Source organism: Pelodiscus sinensis, chromosome 2 (assembly GCF_052426305.1).
Source record: "Pelodiscus sinensis isolate ZL-2025 chromosome 2, ASM5242630v1, whole genome shotgun sequence".
In the NCBI taxonomy this organism is placed as follows: domain Eukaryota; kingdom Metazoa; phylum Chordata; order Testudines; family Trionychidae; genus Pelodiscus; species Pelodiscus sinensis.
This window is the reverse complement of record NC_143053.1, coordinates 67,463,085-67,480,392: the sequence shown is the minus strand read 5'-3', so window position 1 is coordinate 67,480,392 and position 17,308 is coordinate 67,463,085.

The window sequence follows — 17,308 nt, the reverse complement described above, 5'->3', positions numbered from 1 at the left end:
GGACATCAGCAGGCCTTGCCCTTTAGTATGTGTGGTCTCAGCACAAATTGGTTCATTCAGTAAGAAATGAGAGTATTGACCAGGTAGCTAGGCAATCTTAAACCATGTATTACTATGTATTGGCCCTGTAGTTACCTGCCGTAGAGGCCACCTTGGCCTCAAATGGAATAAATTTTGACAACTTGATTTCAGTCTGACAGGATAACTATGGTAACAGTGTGCTTCCAGGTATTCATGTGGGTAGTGTGAAGAATTGGATAGATTCCAAACTTTGACTCATTGTTTTATTAACACCCTGAGTTCTGGTGTATATAGAGTTCGAGCAGCTGGAAAGCGAGGATTACAGAAAGAGAGAGAAGCCTGTAGGTTGGGGAATATTTTAACACCTTGTTTCAGTCACAGAGCAGTGTAGGTTTCTGGAAACAGACACCTCAGGTAAAGATTTGTGACTAAAACAATATGTTAAAACATACCATAATGCTGTGGTGGGCACTTAGACAGATTCTCACTACCTCTCTAAAACAAGCAGTACAGACATTGTGGATTCAGTGGAGATTAGCTAGCCAATTGGCCTTAGCTCCAGGGAAGTTGGGGGGCCATGAGAGCCCAACCTGCTGCCAGAGCCATAACATCCACATTGCTATTTTTAGCACCTCAGCTTGAGCTGAGCTAGCATGAGTCTGTCTCTGGACTGAAAGCTCGGCTTCAGGGTACACATTATTATTTAATATTAATATTATTTATTTAATATTATTATTTAGTATTAATAAATAAATAAATGCTACACAGCTGTGTGATAGTTCCATCTTCTGGTCACTAAGGGTACGTCTACACTACAACGTTAATTCGAACTAACTTAGTTCAAATTAGTTAATTCAAACTAAGCTAATTCGAACTAACGCATCTAGAACTAAAAACTAGTTCGAATTAGCGTTTTGCTAATTCGAACTAGCATGTCCACATTAAGTGGACCCTGAACCGGGGTTAAGGATGGCCGGAAGCAGTGCCGGCAGGGCATCAGAGGAGGACTTAGAGCGTGGAGATGCTGTCTCAGGCTAGCCGAGGGCTGTGCTTAAAGGGACCCGACCCCCACCCCGGACAGACAGTTCTCAGGGGTGTCCCGCTAGCTAAGCAGTCCTGGCTTGGATTGCCCGGAGTACCCACACTGGGCACATCACAACACTTGGCCATCAGACCGGCTGCACTTGCCACAGGCTGCCATCTGGGGAGAAGGGGCAATTGGGGGGCTGCAGGAGAGCTTCCACCCCCAGAAGCCCGCAGAGCCAGCCCAGTCCTCCCCATCGGGGGCGCGTACCCCATTCCTCCCTCACTTCCACTTACCCTTCCCTAGCCCCTCTTCTTGATGTACAAAATAAAGGACAATTGTGTTCAAAAATGGAATCTGTCTTTATTGAACAAAACTGGGGGAGACTGGGAAAAGGAGGTGGGAGAGGGGAAGAGAGAGGCTGGGAGAGGGGAGGGCAACTAAAATGATCGGGGTTGGAAACAGGTCCCGTATGAAGAGAGGCTAAAGAGACTGGGACTTTTCAGCTTAGAAAAGAGGAGACGAAGGGGGACAGGATAGAGGTCTCTAAAAGCAGGAGTTGGGTGGAGAGGGTGCATACAGAAAAGTTCTTCATTAGTTCCCATAAAGAAGGACTAGAGGACAACAAAGGAATGGAATGGGTAGCAGGCTTCAAACTAGTAACAGAAAGTTGTTCTTCACAAAGCAAAGAGTCAACCTGTGGAACTCCTTGCTGCAGGAGGCTGTGAAGGCTAGAACTAGAACAGATTTAAAGGGAAGTGAGATCAAGTCATGGAGGTTGGGTCCATGGAGTGCTATTAGCCAGGGGGTAGGAGTGGTGTCCCTGACCAAGGTTTGTGGAAGGCTGGAGAGGGATGGCACGAGACAAATGGCTTGGTCACTGTCTTTGGTCCATCCCCTCCAGGGTCCCTAGGGTTGGCCGCTGTCGGCAGACAGGCTACTGGGCTAGATGGACCTTTGGTCTGACCCAGGACGGCCATTGTAAGCTCAGGGCTCAGGGTCGGGGGTCTCAGTGGACCACCTTGATTTTCATGCACACCTGCTCCTGGGTGGCCAGGCTGGCAGCTCTCCTGCCCTAGACGGCCACTTTCCTGTGCCTAGTGCGGAGATCGTGGACGAGGTCCACGATGTCTGCACTAGTCCAGGCTGGTGCCCGCCTCTTGCAGTCCCGGGCAAGCTCCCGGGAGCCGCCAGCCTGGTCCCGGGAAGAGGGGGAGGGCTGGGTGGCAGCGGGTGGGTGGCTCAATCCATGCCAGGTGCAGGGTCTGCTGGCTGGGTGCTGGCAGGCTTGCACCTGGCACAGGCACCGTAGCCAGCCCGTGCCCCTTTAAGGGTTCCGGGGCCGGGAGAGGGGCAGAAGAGTTTCCCTGGTGTTGGCCAGAGTGGCCACCAGGGAAAGCTGGGGAGGGCTAGCCTCCCACTAGTTCGAATTAAGGGGCTACACACCCCTTAATTCGAACTAGCTAGTTCGAACTAGGCTTAATCCTCGTAAAATGAGGTTTTCCTAGTTCGAACTAAGCGCTCCGTTAGTTCGAATTAAATTCGAACTAACGGAGCGCTAGCGTAGCGCCTATGAAAGTTAGTTCGAGCTAACGTCTGTTAGTTCGAACTAACTTTGTAGTGTAGACATACCCTTGCAAGGGTATGTCTAGACTACATGCCTCTGTCGCCAGAGGCATGTAAATTAGACTACCCGACATAGTCAATGAAGCCGGGATTTAAATATCCCCGGCTTCATTAAAATAAACATGGCCACTGTGCTATGCTGGCTCAGCTGATCGTCAGCACAGCGTGGCAGTCAAGACGCCGATCGGTCGACAGGGAATGCTTTTGTCGACCACTCCCTTATGCCTCGTGGCGACAGAGGCATGTAGTCTAGACATACCCTTAGTGACCAGAAGATGGAACTATCACACAGCTGTGTAGCATTTATTTATTTATTAATATTAAATAATCAAAGGACTTCTGCAGCTGATGCATGGCTCCCCAAAAGAAGACACTGGGTATGTCTACACTCAGCAGCACAGCTATAGGACTTAAGCTAACTTGTTCTTGTGTAGACACTTACTACAGTAATGGAAGGGAGTTTCCCTTAGGGCTTAGGTCAGCTTCAAACTTCGGAGTATGTAGCTGGATCAAACTAAGTTTTAGGTGCAGACAAAGCCTGTGTATTCATTAAAGAGCTCTCCCTCAGTAAAGCTTTCCATTGTATAGGGAGGAGGGATTTCTGTTAGGGTATGTCTACACTACCACCCTAGTTCGAACTAGGGTGGTTAATGTAGTCATACGAACTTGCAAATGAAGCCTGGGATTTGAATTTCCCGGGCTTCATTTGCATGTTGCTGGGCGCCGCCATTTTTAAATGTCCGCTAGTGCAGACTCCGTGCCCGCGGCTACACGCAGCACGAACTAGATAGTTCGGATTAGGCTTCCTATTCCGAACTATCTGTACACCTCGTTCCACGAGGATTGGGAAGCCTAATCCGAACTATCTAGATCGTGCCGCGTGTAGTCGCGGGCACGGAGTCCGCACTAGTGGACATTTAAAAATGGCGGCGCCCAGCAACATGCAAATGAAGCCCGGGAAATTCAAATCCCGGGCTTCATTTGCAAGTTCGTATGACTACATTAACCACCCTAGTTCGAACTAGGGTGGTAGTGTAGACATACCCTTGGGCTGTGTCTACACTGCAACCCTTTTCCGGAAAAGGAATGCAGATTAGACCAGTCGGAATTGCAAATCCGCGGGGGATTTAAATATCCCCCACGGCATTTGCATTTACATGGCTGCCACTTTTTTCCAGCTTGGGGATAAGCTGGAGAAAAGCGCCAGTCTAGACGCGATTCTCCGGAAAATAAGCCCTTTTCAAGTAGGAATAAGAAATCCTCCGGAAAAGGGCTTATTTTCCGGAGAATCGCATCTAGACTGGTGCTTTTCTCCGGCTTATCCCCAAGCTGGAAAAAAGTGGCAGCCATGTAAATGCAAATGCCATGGGGGATATTTAAATCCCCCGCGGATTTGCAATTCAGACTCGTCACATTAGCATCCCTTTTCCGGAAAGGGATGCCAATGTAGACGTAGCCTTGGAGTATAAGTCGATACATAAATTAGCTGTTTAAATTTAAAACAAACTCAAAAGCAGCCCTGTATGAGACATATATTGCTTCCAAATAAACTACATGGCCAAAAAATTAAAGTGGTTCTGCCACAAAAGTGGACACACTCGTTATACACCTGCACGGTTATTTGTTGATCTTGTTTGGTCTTTTAGTCTTTTATGTTTTTATAATGTTTTAATGGATTGTTTTTTTACTACATTTTAATGCATGTGTCTGGGGACCTTGTACAGTATCCCTTTCCCTCTCCACAAATGTAGCAAAGCATGTATTCCTCATTTAAAGCCCGATTCAGCAAGGTACTTCCATGGATTTACTGTTAGGCATTCTTGACTCACTTCAGTCATCCCTTTTGACTTGAAGGGGATGGGAGGTTAGGTCTTAGGGACAGATCCGGCTAATTACTAATGGCCCAATCCTGCTAACACTTTCTAATGGGTTGGCCCCTGATCCACAAAGGTACCCAGGCACCTAAGTCCCTGTTTTGGCTCCATAGAGATTAACACAGCTCCTGCTGACCTGATAGATACCTAAACTCACTGAGTGCCTAAGTTTTCAGGGTAAAAGTTGCCTTGACAGAAGATACACATTCAGCCACCTAACTCTTATGCAGAACCCAATCCACTAGATGTGCTCAAAGACCTCCTACTGGACCAGGTCCCATTCAAAATCCAGGAGGAGGAGGTAGTAGTGGTAGTGATCCTCCAATTGCTTCTTTGTTATTTATCCACAATGGAATAACTTCAATGGGAGAGATAGGAGGAGCCCCATATCAGAATATATCCCATTGCTTGGTGGCTAGCACATGCACTTGAGAGGTGGAAGACCTATGTCCCTTTCCTCTAACAGACGGAGTCATTGATTGTGGGTCTTCCATGTCCCAGCTGAGTGTTCTGACCGCTAGGCTCGAAATTATAAAGTGACATCACCACTGTCTTTGGTCATTTGATTGGTGTGAGGCAAGCGCCTAACTCTTGCCCACAAGACATGCGTTAGGCATCCAAGCCATCTGGATCCAGAATATGACATTACTGCCATGGCAAAAAAGTTGAATAGATGGCCAGAGGTCTTTTCTATCATTGGCTTACTGCTTCTATGGCTGGAGGGCGATGAAGGACGAAATGGAATAAACCACCTAGGGACGTTGTGAAAGTGTCTTCACTACAGATTTTCAGAAGGAGACTGGATGGTTTAGACACAACAAACCTGCCCCTTGGCACAGAGTTACACTAGCTTATCCTTGCAGGCCCTTCTAATCTTAGGGTTCTATCATTCTATGAAAGATAATAAGGTTTTTGACATTTTTGAAGTGTGTGGGGGGGGGGGGGAGAGAAATAATCCTGAGACTTTGGACTGAGACTAAAACATTGATCCAATCCAAGGACCAAATGTTGGATGCTTTGCGCACAGAAGCACATGCCAGAAATCCCTCAGGCATGCAGGGAGTGGGAGTCAGAATGTTTTTCATCCATCTGTGACTCTTGCCAAAATGTATGGAGAAGGAGCATTATAAGGCTTTTCAGGCCAGAGATATAATCTTGTGTATGTGTACATCCACCTAGCCTGGCTGTAGGAACCCTAACGCCACTCATTTGTGGAAGATCAGTGTGCCTACTGAGAATAGCCTGCATGAGGGTGCAGGGCGGGACAGTGAGACTCAGGAGAGGTACATACACTTCATGCCAATTCTGCAAAAAGGATTTTCAAAAATGCTTGGTATTGGCCTAACTCTGCCCCCATCAAAGTCAATGAGAGAGGCCCACATTCAACACTTTTGAAAAGTCCCCCCTACAAACACAGATTTTCCACTTTCCATGAGCCGCTTCTTTGACAGCTCAGAATTTGGCCCTATATGGAGGGATATTGTTGTTGTGTCAGCGATTAATCATGGAGAAGCTGCTTTAATGGTAACCTTGGGGTATACGTAATTATGAAGTTTGGGGAAAACACATTCACTTCCACTTCTTTCTGGGCAATGGACAAAGTCGGGGGACCCAAAAGCTATGGGTAGACAGGAGAAGATGCCTGAACATTCCCCTTACCTCCTATCCCAGTGAGTCTAAATGTAGCTCAGTAGCAAAATTAGTTGTGCTGCTTCCGCCCTTCAGTTACTGTAACCTTCTTTGCTTTGGGGACCTCTTGGCTTTATTGTTGTTTTTGTTATTCTTGGTGTGGTGATTGGTGTTTGTCTTGGAGAGAGGGGATGGTGACCTTTGAAACAAGCCCATCCGCCAGCCCATCTTTAATCTCACCCTTCGCAGCTGCTGGCAGCGAGGTTGGGTGAGAGACTGAATGGGGGGATTTCTCCAGTCAGCAGCCAGAGGAGCAGCACGTTTCCAGTATCAGTCCTGTACAAGTGGTGTTATTTTTCCTGTCATGTTTGTTGGGGTACGACTTTTGTTTGTTTTTCTTGTAGAAAGGCAGGAAAGCGAATCTGGAAAAAATACAGCTCACATGTCATCGGTAATTACTTGGCCGGAGTGCCTGGCACTGGCTTGCTGACAGTTTAGAGGCAGGGAGTGGGTGAGACCCAGCTGCAGCCAACCGGGAGAGAGAGAGAGATCTTAATCTGACTCAGGCTTCACCAACCCTTCTCTCCCATCTCCTCCCCCTTCAGCCTTCGGCTCCCTGGGGAACTATGGCTACGGCTTCACACAATTAGTTTTCTCCATTCTTCAAGGGGCCTGCTGTTCCATGGTCTCTGCTGCTTTCCATCTTATTTCTTCTGCTTGCTGACTGTAGTTATGTTCAGAAGCAACCCACCCTAAAGAGGGGATGCTCTCACAGAGTCAGTGAGGCCTAGAGATTTGCCAGTGTGCAGGAAAGAAACACAGAGTAGCTTAACTTGCAAAATATGCGTGAAGATTGATGATGAGTCTGCAGATGATTGTCAACCTTTGCTGTGACTCATTTGCAATTACTCCCCTCAAATCTGTGAAGTTAAATCTGATCAAAAACTGAAAATGGTGCCATCTACAAGGGCTAAACTGTGCTGGGACTAAAGTACAGTAAGCCACCTGGGATATGACCTAAGAAACCTAGGAAAGGGATGAGACAGATCAGCACTCAGGTGGCAGAGCGTGAATGAAAATCTTTATCATAATGAATTTGTTTTTCAGGGGACACATAAATATTCTATTCTACTTTTATGTAAGACCTTTGGAATTTAGGCCTGATGTAAGGTGACCTTATTATGGAAAAATATAAAACCACAACCTCTGACATGAGGGCATAAAAGGGAAATTTTTGATGGGCATCAGGGAGGTGTCCATGCAATGAGGGAGGTTTGGTTCAAAGATTTGTGAGGAGGGTCTGGAGGATTCACTGGAAAATTTTCCTGCAGGCCTGAGGAGAAGAAAACTTTGAGATTCAACTAGCTTGCTGTCAACAATATCATTGTCACTAGCTTAGTTATCTGGTTGGTGTCTCTCTGTCAGGTAGTCAGTCTACCTGGGTTGCAAAATTTAGAACAAAAGCTATGGGGACTCTGGAACAAGCCAAAAACAGGGTGCTTGCGGAACACATCGCTACTTTAACTCTGTCTGAATTCCAATATGAATAGCTACATTCTTCCTATCAAATCGCCCTTTATAATTTTAGGCTAGGTCTACACTAGGGGAGAAGTTCGAATTAAGGTACGCAACTCTAGCTACGTAGCTGAAGTTCAAGTATCTTAAATCGCATTTTGACGACGTCCACAGAGCGGGAGGTTGACAGGAGCACACTGTCCCTTTGACTTCCTTTACTCCACATAGGAGCAGGACTATTGGCGCCGACAGAAGCACCCTTTCAGTTTGAAGTTTTGCCTTGTGTAGTTATCTTGTATAGGGTGAAAGAGTCAGATGTTGAGAATTTCTCCTCTTGAGAGAAAACCTGGCACTTCGCATAGGTAGATGAATCTTGATGGACAGTAGGATCCACACAGTTCTGCTGCACAGGAACGGCAACTCTGACTGTGATGTGGGGGAGTGCAATTTGTAGATATATCTTTACAGTGGTTCCTCCTACTCCCCACCCTGTCTCCCATCAAGCTAGTTGGTCCTGTAGAGAAGCAACTTTGTAGCAGCTCCCAAGCTATTTTAGGTACAATTCTCCAATTCTGGGTCCCCTTTATTCATACCATTCGAGTTTGAGGAAAGGTCCTTATTTGTTCCTCCCTTCCCTGCCCTTCAGCTGTGGGAGAGTGAAGGGGAGGCACTGCTTGGCCCTAACTGAGCATCTCTTCTTCATTCAGGCTGTAAGGCATGTTTCTTTCAAAGCTGTCATATTCTCCACTACTGGCCTGATCTCTCTCCATTGAAATCAGAAATTAGCTTTATTGCTGCAGAAGCAAGCTGTATTAAAGAAGTGGCTACCAAAATACCTTGCAAGGGCCCTGGTTTCCTTATGCTGCTTGAGATAACTCTTCCACTAACAGATGATGTCTTGTCTACTTGAATCTTTTTGTACCTGAAAAGGACACAGTCAGCAGGCTCCTTCTGAAGTCTGTCTATTTGTTGATATTTTTCTTCATCAAATATAGGCAGTCCCCGGGTTACGTACAAGATAGGGACTGTAGGTTTGTTCTTAAGTTGAATCTGTATGTAAGTCGGAACTGGCGTCCAGATTCAGCCGCTGCTGAAACTGACCAGCGGCTGACTACAGGAAGCCCGAGGCAGAGTTGCTCTGCCCCGGGCTTCCTGGAATCAGCCTCTGATCAGTTTCAACAGGCTGAATCTGAACGCCAGTTCCGACTTACATACAGATTCAACTTAAGAACCCCAGGCGTCCCCAAGTCAGCTGCTGCTGAAACTGGTCAGCGGCTGATTCCAGGAAGCCCGGGGCAGAGCAACTTGGGGACGCCTGGGGCAGAGCAGCAGGGGTGCTGCTGGGTTGCTCCAGTAGCGCCGCTCCTCGGCGCTACTGGACCAAGCCAGCAGCACCCCAGCTGCTCTGCCCCAGATGTCCTGATTCAGCCGCTGCTGAAACTGACCAGCAGCGGCTGAATCAGGACGCCTGGGGCAGAGCAGCTGGGGTGCTTCCAGGTTGGTCCAGCAGCGCCCAGAGCGGCGCTGCGGGACCAACCGGCAGCGCCCCAGCTGCTCTACCACAGGCGTCCGGAGAAAAGCCTGGCCTGGGGGGGGGGCTCAGCAGACCAGGGAGACGGGGAGCAAAGCCTTTGAGGACGCCGGCAGCGGGACAGCCGCCGCACGTCTGGGCTGTCCGCTGCCGGCGTGCTCCGCGGCTTTGCTCCCCGTCTCCTTGGTCTGCTGGAGACCAGCAGACCAGGGAGAGGGGAGCAAAGCCTCTGAGGATGCCGGCAGTGGGACAGCCGTGGCGTGTCTGGGCTGTCTGTTGCCCGCGTGCTCCGCAGCTTTGCTCCATGTCTCCCTGGTTTCTCCAAGGAGACGTGGAGCAAAGCCGCAGAGCACGCGGGCAACGGACAGCCCAGACGCGCCGCGGCTGTCCCGCTGCTGGCATCCTCAGAGGCTTTGCTCCCCGTATCCCTGGTTTGCTGGTCTCCAGCAGACCAGGCAGACGTGGAGCAAACCCTGTTCGTAACATAAGTCGGATCCGCGTAACTCGGGGACTGCCTGTACACAGATTTGCCCAAGATTATTGGATTACTAACTCCTGGACTTTTTCTTTTTGTTTTTAAGTAAAAGAATATAGCAGTTTTTGCTGTCAGGGAAAACACATCTAAAATAACTACATGGAATTTACAAAGAGGCGTATGGATATGGCTGCTGGCATTAAAAAACCCATGGCCCTGAGTCTCAGAGCCAAGGTCAACTGATTTGGGCTTGCAGGACTCAGGCTGCGAGGCTAAAAATAGCAATGTAGATTCACAGGCTGGAAACAGGGTTTTAGACCCTTCCTGCTCTGGATCCAGCCTGAGGCGGAATGTCTATACTGCAATTTTATAGCCTAGCAGCCCAGTCTGAGACAACTTGAGTCATGCCAGCCGTGACCATGCAGTGGGTCTTTTATTGCAGTGTAAGACATACCCTAAGAACACTCGGTAGTGTCCCTTTAACAATGCTTTTGCATGACCGAGAAAAGAACATTCTGCTACGGAGTGCTGGCACAGAGCCTTGTTCTAGCTGAGACAAGTCTGGCTCTAAAGCTCAGCAAGAGGTTCTGCTTCTCAGGAACGTAATACCAGACATCCAGCATGATCATGTGGAACATTTCATGAGATGGAACCATCAGTTATCATCTCTTTTTTGCTCCTTCTCTTAACCTTATTTGTGTCATCGTCGAATCTGCATAAATTATTCAAAGATTATTTCCAATAAACTCTTGTCAAATCTAACTGAATGTGGTTATCACCATTTTTTGTTGTATACTGGTAAGTATGATCGTATGCTGCTAAACAGCTACCTCCTTCTACCCCAAGTGGGATAAGTGAAGTTCTCCTTATTCACAATGTAGGGGTTACCTAATTCATTCAAGTTTGTAAGGGATGTGGAGGTTCTCAGATGAAATTAAAAGTGGATATCTTTGAAAGTCATTTGCATGTAAGTCAGGCTTCCAAAAATAATGACATTAGTTTAAAAGTCATAACATTTATTGAAAAAATCAATTTTTTATTTGCCTTCTGGGTTTTGAGCCTTTTAATATTCATGATTTTAGCTTTGTTTCCACACCCATAAGGGCTAAACATTTTGTTTAATGGAGCTGAGGTTCTTATGATCACATGGCTCCAGGAGCTGGGCTCTGAAGGAAACCCCAAGTATCACCAAATTTGTGATAAGATTACAACAGTTTGCAGTACTGTAGGTTATGTTAATGCAAATGCTTACTCTAGCATGACGTTGTAGTGACAATCACATTCTCCAGGCTGTTTCCCAACTTCAGAGAAAGAAGTTGTTTAATTTGCAATAGTCTGGGGAATTCCTCCTCTGGGTTCCCTGACTGGACCTTGAAGCAGTTGTTTAGAATATATCTCAAGAAACCCATCCCAGGTATTACGTTGAACCTAGAGCATTCTAGAGGAGTGGGGTGGAAGAAGATTATCCATGATTTCCAAACTCTGTTTAGGTGCAGAGGGAGTAAAATCTCTGTTATAAATATCTTGGTTCTGTTATTTCCACTCCAGATCACTTAATGAAGTGGGTTGTGCCCATGAAACCTCACAATACTATATATATATATATATATATATGTTAGTCTCTAAGGGTATGTCTACACTACCCTCCTATTTCGAAATAGGAGGGTAATGTAGGCATACCGCAATTGCAAATGAAGCCCGGGATTTGAATTTTCTGGGCTTCATTTGCATAAGCCGGGCGCCGCCATTTTTAAATCCCAGCTGGTTCGAACCCTGTGCAGCGCGGCTACACGCGGCACGAACTAGGTAGTTCGAATTAGGCTTCCTAGTTCGAACTACCGTTACTCCTCGTGGAATGAGGAGTAACGGTAGTTCGAACTAGGAAGCCTAATTCGAACTACCTAGTTCGTGCCGCGTGTAGCCGCGCGGCACAGGGTTCGAACCAGCCGGGATTTAAAAATGGCGGCACCCGGTTTATGCAAATGAAGCCCGGGAAATTCAAATCCCGGGCTTCATTTGCAATTGCAGTATGCCTACATTACCCCGCTAGTTCGAACTAGCGGGGTAGTGTAGACATACCCTAAGGGGCCACAAGACTACTTGTTTTTTAAATTTATAGACTAACACCACAATCCCTCTGAGATTTTTTAAAGTGTCCTTAGTACATCTAGGGATTTAGACAGTGTAGTTAACAGTTATGAGTGCTTTGATTAAGTAGTTCCATAGTAATCAGGGACGAGATAGCAGGATGTGCTGTTTTGTTTTTGTTTTTGCTTTCATCTGAGCAGAGCCTTTTTCAGGTATTCAGTTCTTCATGTGCACCATACAGCACAATAGGCCATGTTGAGAAGGCCAGGAGAAAAGTTAACACTGTACCAGTTTATATCAGTAGATTATCTGGCCCACTGAATTTAATTAAGTTACTCCCAAATGATAGTGATACAAGTCAGAGAGAGAAGGGTCATTGTAAATAACTGGAAGTGTGTTGAGGAGTGAGAAGGACCTTGACTATAGACATAAGATGATATCACTACCCAGTTTTGGCCTATGTTAATCTTAGTGGTTCTGAGTGCTTGGTTAGCTTCTTTTTCAGTGTAAACACATTTATTTTTGGTGAGTGGTCCTACAAAGTGGGTCCTTAACAGGGATTTGAATAAGGCAAGGGTGGAGGCTTGGCAAATAGGTTTTTGCAAGGTCATTCCAATCTCATCCAGGTCAGCATTGACGAAGGTGTAGGTATGTTTGTGAGATAAGAAGATGAAAGGGGTGTGATGTGAAGGACAGTCGGGATCATTATGAAAACTTTTGCAATTAGGTTGTTAAAAGATGTAGTAAAATATGTGAATCGCTTTTTTTTTTAAATCTCTTTTTTTACTTCGCCTTGTTTTCTTTACTCCTCGGAGAATTCATTCCCCTTTTCTTGCATCTGTATGTCATGGGATTTTCACAAAATAGGTTTTATATACAGATTTCTCCTTTAAATTATGTGTCATTTGTATTCTTTGCCATTTTTAATAACTGGAATGAATCTCTGGACACTTGCCAGGCTTGTATGGGAGTGGAAAGAGGAGGGAAGGAAATGTCCAAGAAAAGGCCAAGAGAGTTAGAAAAAGTTAGGAGCTGGTTTATGTGATCATGTTACACATTCTCCTTGCTGTGATTTTTTTTTGAAAAATCGGGGGGAAAATGGTTTGAAATTAAAGCAACCACTAAACCGTTTAACTTGCATAACTAGAACTGACTCAGTAAATTAGCACAGGTCTCATTGACCCTGGCAGAATTACAGGGGTCATATTTTGTATGGATGAAATGTTCTATAATTTCTCCAGTGTATTATGTGCAAATAGGCTTTTCTTCAACAGCAGGCATGCATGTCTTCTCTCTCTTTCCACCTTTCTATTTATTTTATCAATGAACAGATCTTCTGTGGACAATGACAGTCTTTACTTTCTATTCATCTTTGTGTTCCCATATGTCAAGGCATTGGGCATTTATATAGAAAATGAGAACATCCACAGTCACATTAGAAGTGATGTAAACTTTCATCAGTTATGCCAGCCTCTGATAGGAGTAGGTAGAAACTTCTCCTATGGATAGGTTTTCTGCTGGGCTGTGTCTAGACTACATGCCTCTGTCGTCAGAGGCATGTAGATTAGACACATAGGCAAAGGCAAATGAAGCCATGATTTAAATGATCGTGGCTTCATTTAAATTTACATGGCTGCCGCGCTGAGCCGACAAACAGCTGATCAGCTGTTTGTCCACTCAGCGTGCTAGTCTGGACGCTCTCCTGCCTTCATCAAAGCCCTTTGTCAGCAGCCCCGTTATTCCTCGTGGGATGAGGTTTACCGTGGCTGCCGACAAAGGGCTTTGATGTCGACAGGGGAGCGTCCAGACTAGCGCGCTGAGCGGACAAACAGCTGATCAGCTGTTTGTCGGCTCAGCGCGGCAGCCGTGTAAATGTAAATGAAGCCGCGATCATTTAAATCGCGGCTTCATTTGCCTTTGCCAAAACAACAAATCTACATGGCTCTGTCGACGGAGCCATGTAGTTAAGACGTACCCCTGTTGTCCTCTAAAAACTTTTAAGCTTCCAGTACTAATCACTGTCAGAGAAACAAAACTGGAATGGATGGACCACTGGTCTGATGATATATGACAATTCCTGTGTACATGTATCTTCAAGACACCTCTGACATAAGTAGCCTCAATTGTACCAATAACGTTTAGACCTAAGAAAGCCAATTAAAAAGAAATAAGGCAAGAAATAAGCATCATATTACTCTGAGTTTGGTGACCAACTCCAAGTGTCATGTGTGCTGTGGAAGATAGTAATGTGACTTTTGGCTTATATGTAGCACTTTTAGTCCAAGCATCTCAAAGCACTTTCTAGGGATGTTTAAATGGTTAACCAATCAAATGAGAGTGCTTGGTAAACCATTTTGAGTCAGGTCCTGCTACCTAGCCCTGCCTTGGCTGTGGGGTCTGGCCCGCTGGCCTCTCCATGACTGGGGATGCTCCAGCTCAGTTGGCAAGGACCATACTGGTAAGCTTACCTGCTAACTGTTTAACATTCCAACTTTACACACATGTTAATGAATTGGGCCTGAATTAAACAACCCATTGAAATTAGCTGGAACTTTTGTAGCAAGCCTCACAAAACTTCTGACACATGTTAAACTTCTGTTATTTTTCCAGATGGGTAAAACAGAGGCCTAGAGAATCCAAATTAATTACCCAGAGCTACCTACACTGCTGTAATGGCAGAAGGTACAGGCAAGCAATGCCTGTAATGGCAGACAGCTAAATAGTGACACATTTTTAAAGTGCCTATGTACAAACACTAGAAGTCTAAAAAGATGGGTGAATTAGAGTTTCTCATAAGGATGAGGATACTGATATAGTAGGCATCACAGAAACTTGGTGGAATGAGGATAATTAATGGGACACAGTAATAGCAGGGTACAAAATAAATCGGAGGGGCAGAGGAGGTCATGCTGGTGGGGGAGTGGCACTATATGTGACAGAAAATGTAGATTCAAATAGATTCAAAAATCTTAAATGAACCAAATTGTTCAATAGATTATGGATCATAATTCCATACTCTAATAATATGACTATTGTGGTAGGGATATATTACTGACCACCTGACCAGGATGATGATGATAGTGGCTATGAACTGCTAAGGGAGATTAGAGAGGCTATAAAAATAAAAAACTCAGTAATAATAATGGGGATTTCAGTTATCCCTATAGTCACTGGATACACGTCACCTCAGGATGGGATGTAGAGATAAAGTTTCTTGACACCTTAAATGACTGCTTCTTGGAGCATCTGGTTTTGGAACTCACAAGAGGAGAGACAATGCTTGATTTAATCCTAAGTGGTGCGCAGGATCTGGTTCAAGACGTGACTATAACTGTACCACTTGAAAATAGTGACCTTATTTAGCTCACCAGGGCTCTGGGAGGGGTTCCTCTCCCTTGGGGTGGTTGGGTGGTCTCTCCACTTCTCTGCACTCCAGCTCTGTTCTTTTGGGGAATCAGCTGTGCTGGGCTTCAGCCTCAGCTCAGTACAGTACACAGTTAGGGTTCCCAGATGGTCTTCCAAAAAATACCGAACACACAGGCTAAAAATTTGGGGCGACCAAGGGTAGGAAGGTGACTCCCCCATAGCCAGGTCTTTGGGTGTCCCAGTGAGAAGAAGCAGAAATTCCACCCCAGTCAGTTTTGGCTGAAGGCGCCTAAATGTAACTACAAAGCACCTGTGGGCTTCTCTCCTGGACTACAGCACCACAATGCTCTTGAACAGCGCTCAGGAGCAGGGTCAGGGCTTCTCCTCATCCCCAAGGCGTCACTCCTCCTCAGACGCAATCAGCTGAGGGCTCCCAACGCCGATTGGGCCCCATCTCCCAGCCACTCCCCCCACCCCCGCCCAGCTTCTGCATGCAACCAGAGGCTCCCAGCGCCGATTGTGGCCCCACAACCCAACCTGGGACTCCCTCTGGTTGCGTGCAGAAGCCTGGCGGGGGCAGAGAGAGTGGCTGGGAGTTCCAGCCATTCCCCCGCCCCCGCCAGGCTTTTGCATGTTACCACAGGTAGGGTTGCCAGGTGTCCGGATTTCTACCGGATAGTCCTGTATTTGCACCGTCTGTCTGGTAGAAAAATTCAGAAAACACCGGACATGTACAATGTCTGGTATTTTCTGAATTCCCAGCTGGGCGCCGGATTGAAGCCTGGTGGGGAAGAGCGGGGGAGTGACTAGGAGGCGGGGCCACGATTGGTGCTAGGAGCCCTCTGGTCACATGCAAAAGCAGGGGGGGGGGGCGGACAGGGGGCGGGACTCCCAGCCATGCCCCCCACCCAGCTTTTGCACACGACTAGAGGCTCCCAGCGCCAGTTGTGGCCCCGCCTCCCAGCTGGGAGCCTCTGGTTGCGTGCAGAAGCCGGGCAGGGGGAGTGACTCCCAGCCCCCCCCCCACCCGGCTTCTGCTTGCAACTAAAGGAAGTGCCTGTCGGGGGGCATGACCTAAAGGACTCCGGCTGTGGCCAGTGGCTTCACTACCCCCCCTTCCTCCCGGCCAGCCCCACAGCCTCCGGACACCCCCCGCCAGGTCTGCTTCCTGCCCCCCTTCCTCCGGGCCCTCCTCTCCTCCCGTCCAGCCCTGCAGCCCCCGACTCTTCCCCATCTCTGCTTCCTGGCCCCCCTTCTCCTGTCCCCCCTTCCTCCCATCTAACCCCGCGGCCCCCGGACACCCCCTTCTGCCAGCTCTGCTTCCCACCCCACCCTCCTCCTGGCTAGATCCCCCAGCCCCCAACCCACGATCAAGTGTGTCAGGTTTTTGACAGGCAACTCTACCCGGAAACTCTAACCACAGGCTCCCAGCGCCGATCGCGGCTGCGCCTCCCAGCCACTCCCTCCTCCCCCGCCAGGCTTCCGTCCAGTGCCCAGCCGGAAAAACAGAAAATACCGGACATTACACATGTCTGGTATTTTCTGAATTTTTTTACTGGACAGAGGACACAAAAACTAGACTGTCAGGTAGAATACCGGACACCTGGCAACCCTATACACAGTCACTATGGCCAGGGGCTCAAGCTGAGGATAGAGCCAAACCAACAGTTCAGAGGAACAGGCCCTGGCCCTGGTTCAGGGTGGGGTTGCAAACAAGCAGTTCCTAAACCCAGGCCTGGGTTCAGGGTGAGGCAGCAAATGGTCAATAGTCCAGATTAGGGAAAACACGTGGATCTCCTTGCTTGGGAAGAGATCTGACAAATGCAGGCAACTGGCCTGGAACAGCTGGGTCAGGGGACTTCCACCCAAGGGCTGGGTGGCAGGGGGGACGCAGACCCACCCACTCCACTGCATCCCAGTCCAGGGCCCTATCAGCAGCAGATCAATCTGCTGCTAGGTCAGCAGGGACTGCAACACATTGATCCTGGTTCAGGCTCAACCAGACTACTGTTGGCTATCCTTGGGCTCCTTTCATTCTCCCCCTCGGCACATACCTGGCTCCAGTGCAGGTTCTGGTGACAGGGGTGCCATTTCAGATTTTGGTGAGGGGGCATGCCATGATGGGGAGGGAGAGAGAGTGAAAGCGTGGGAGGGCGTGG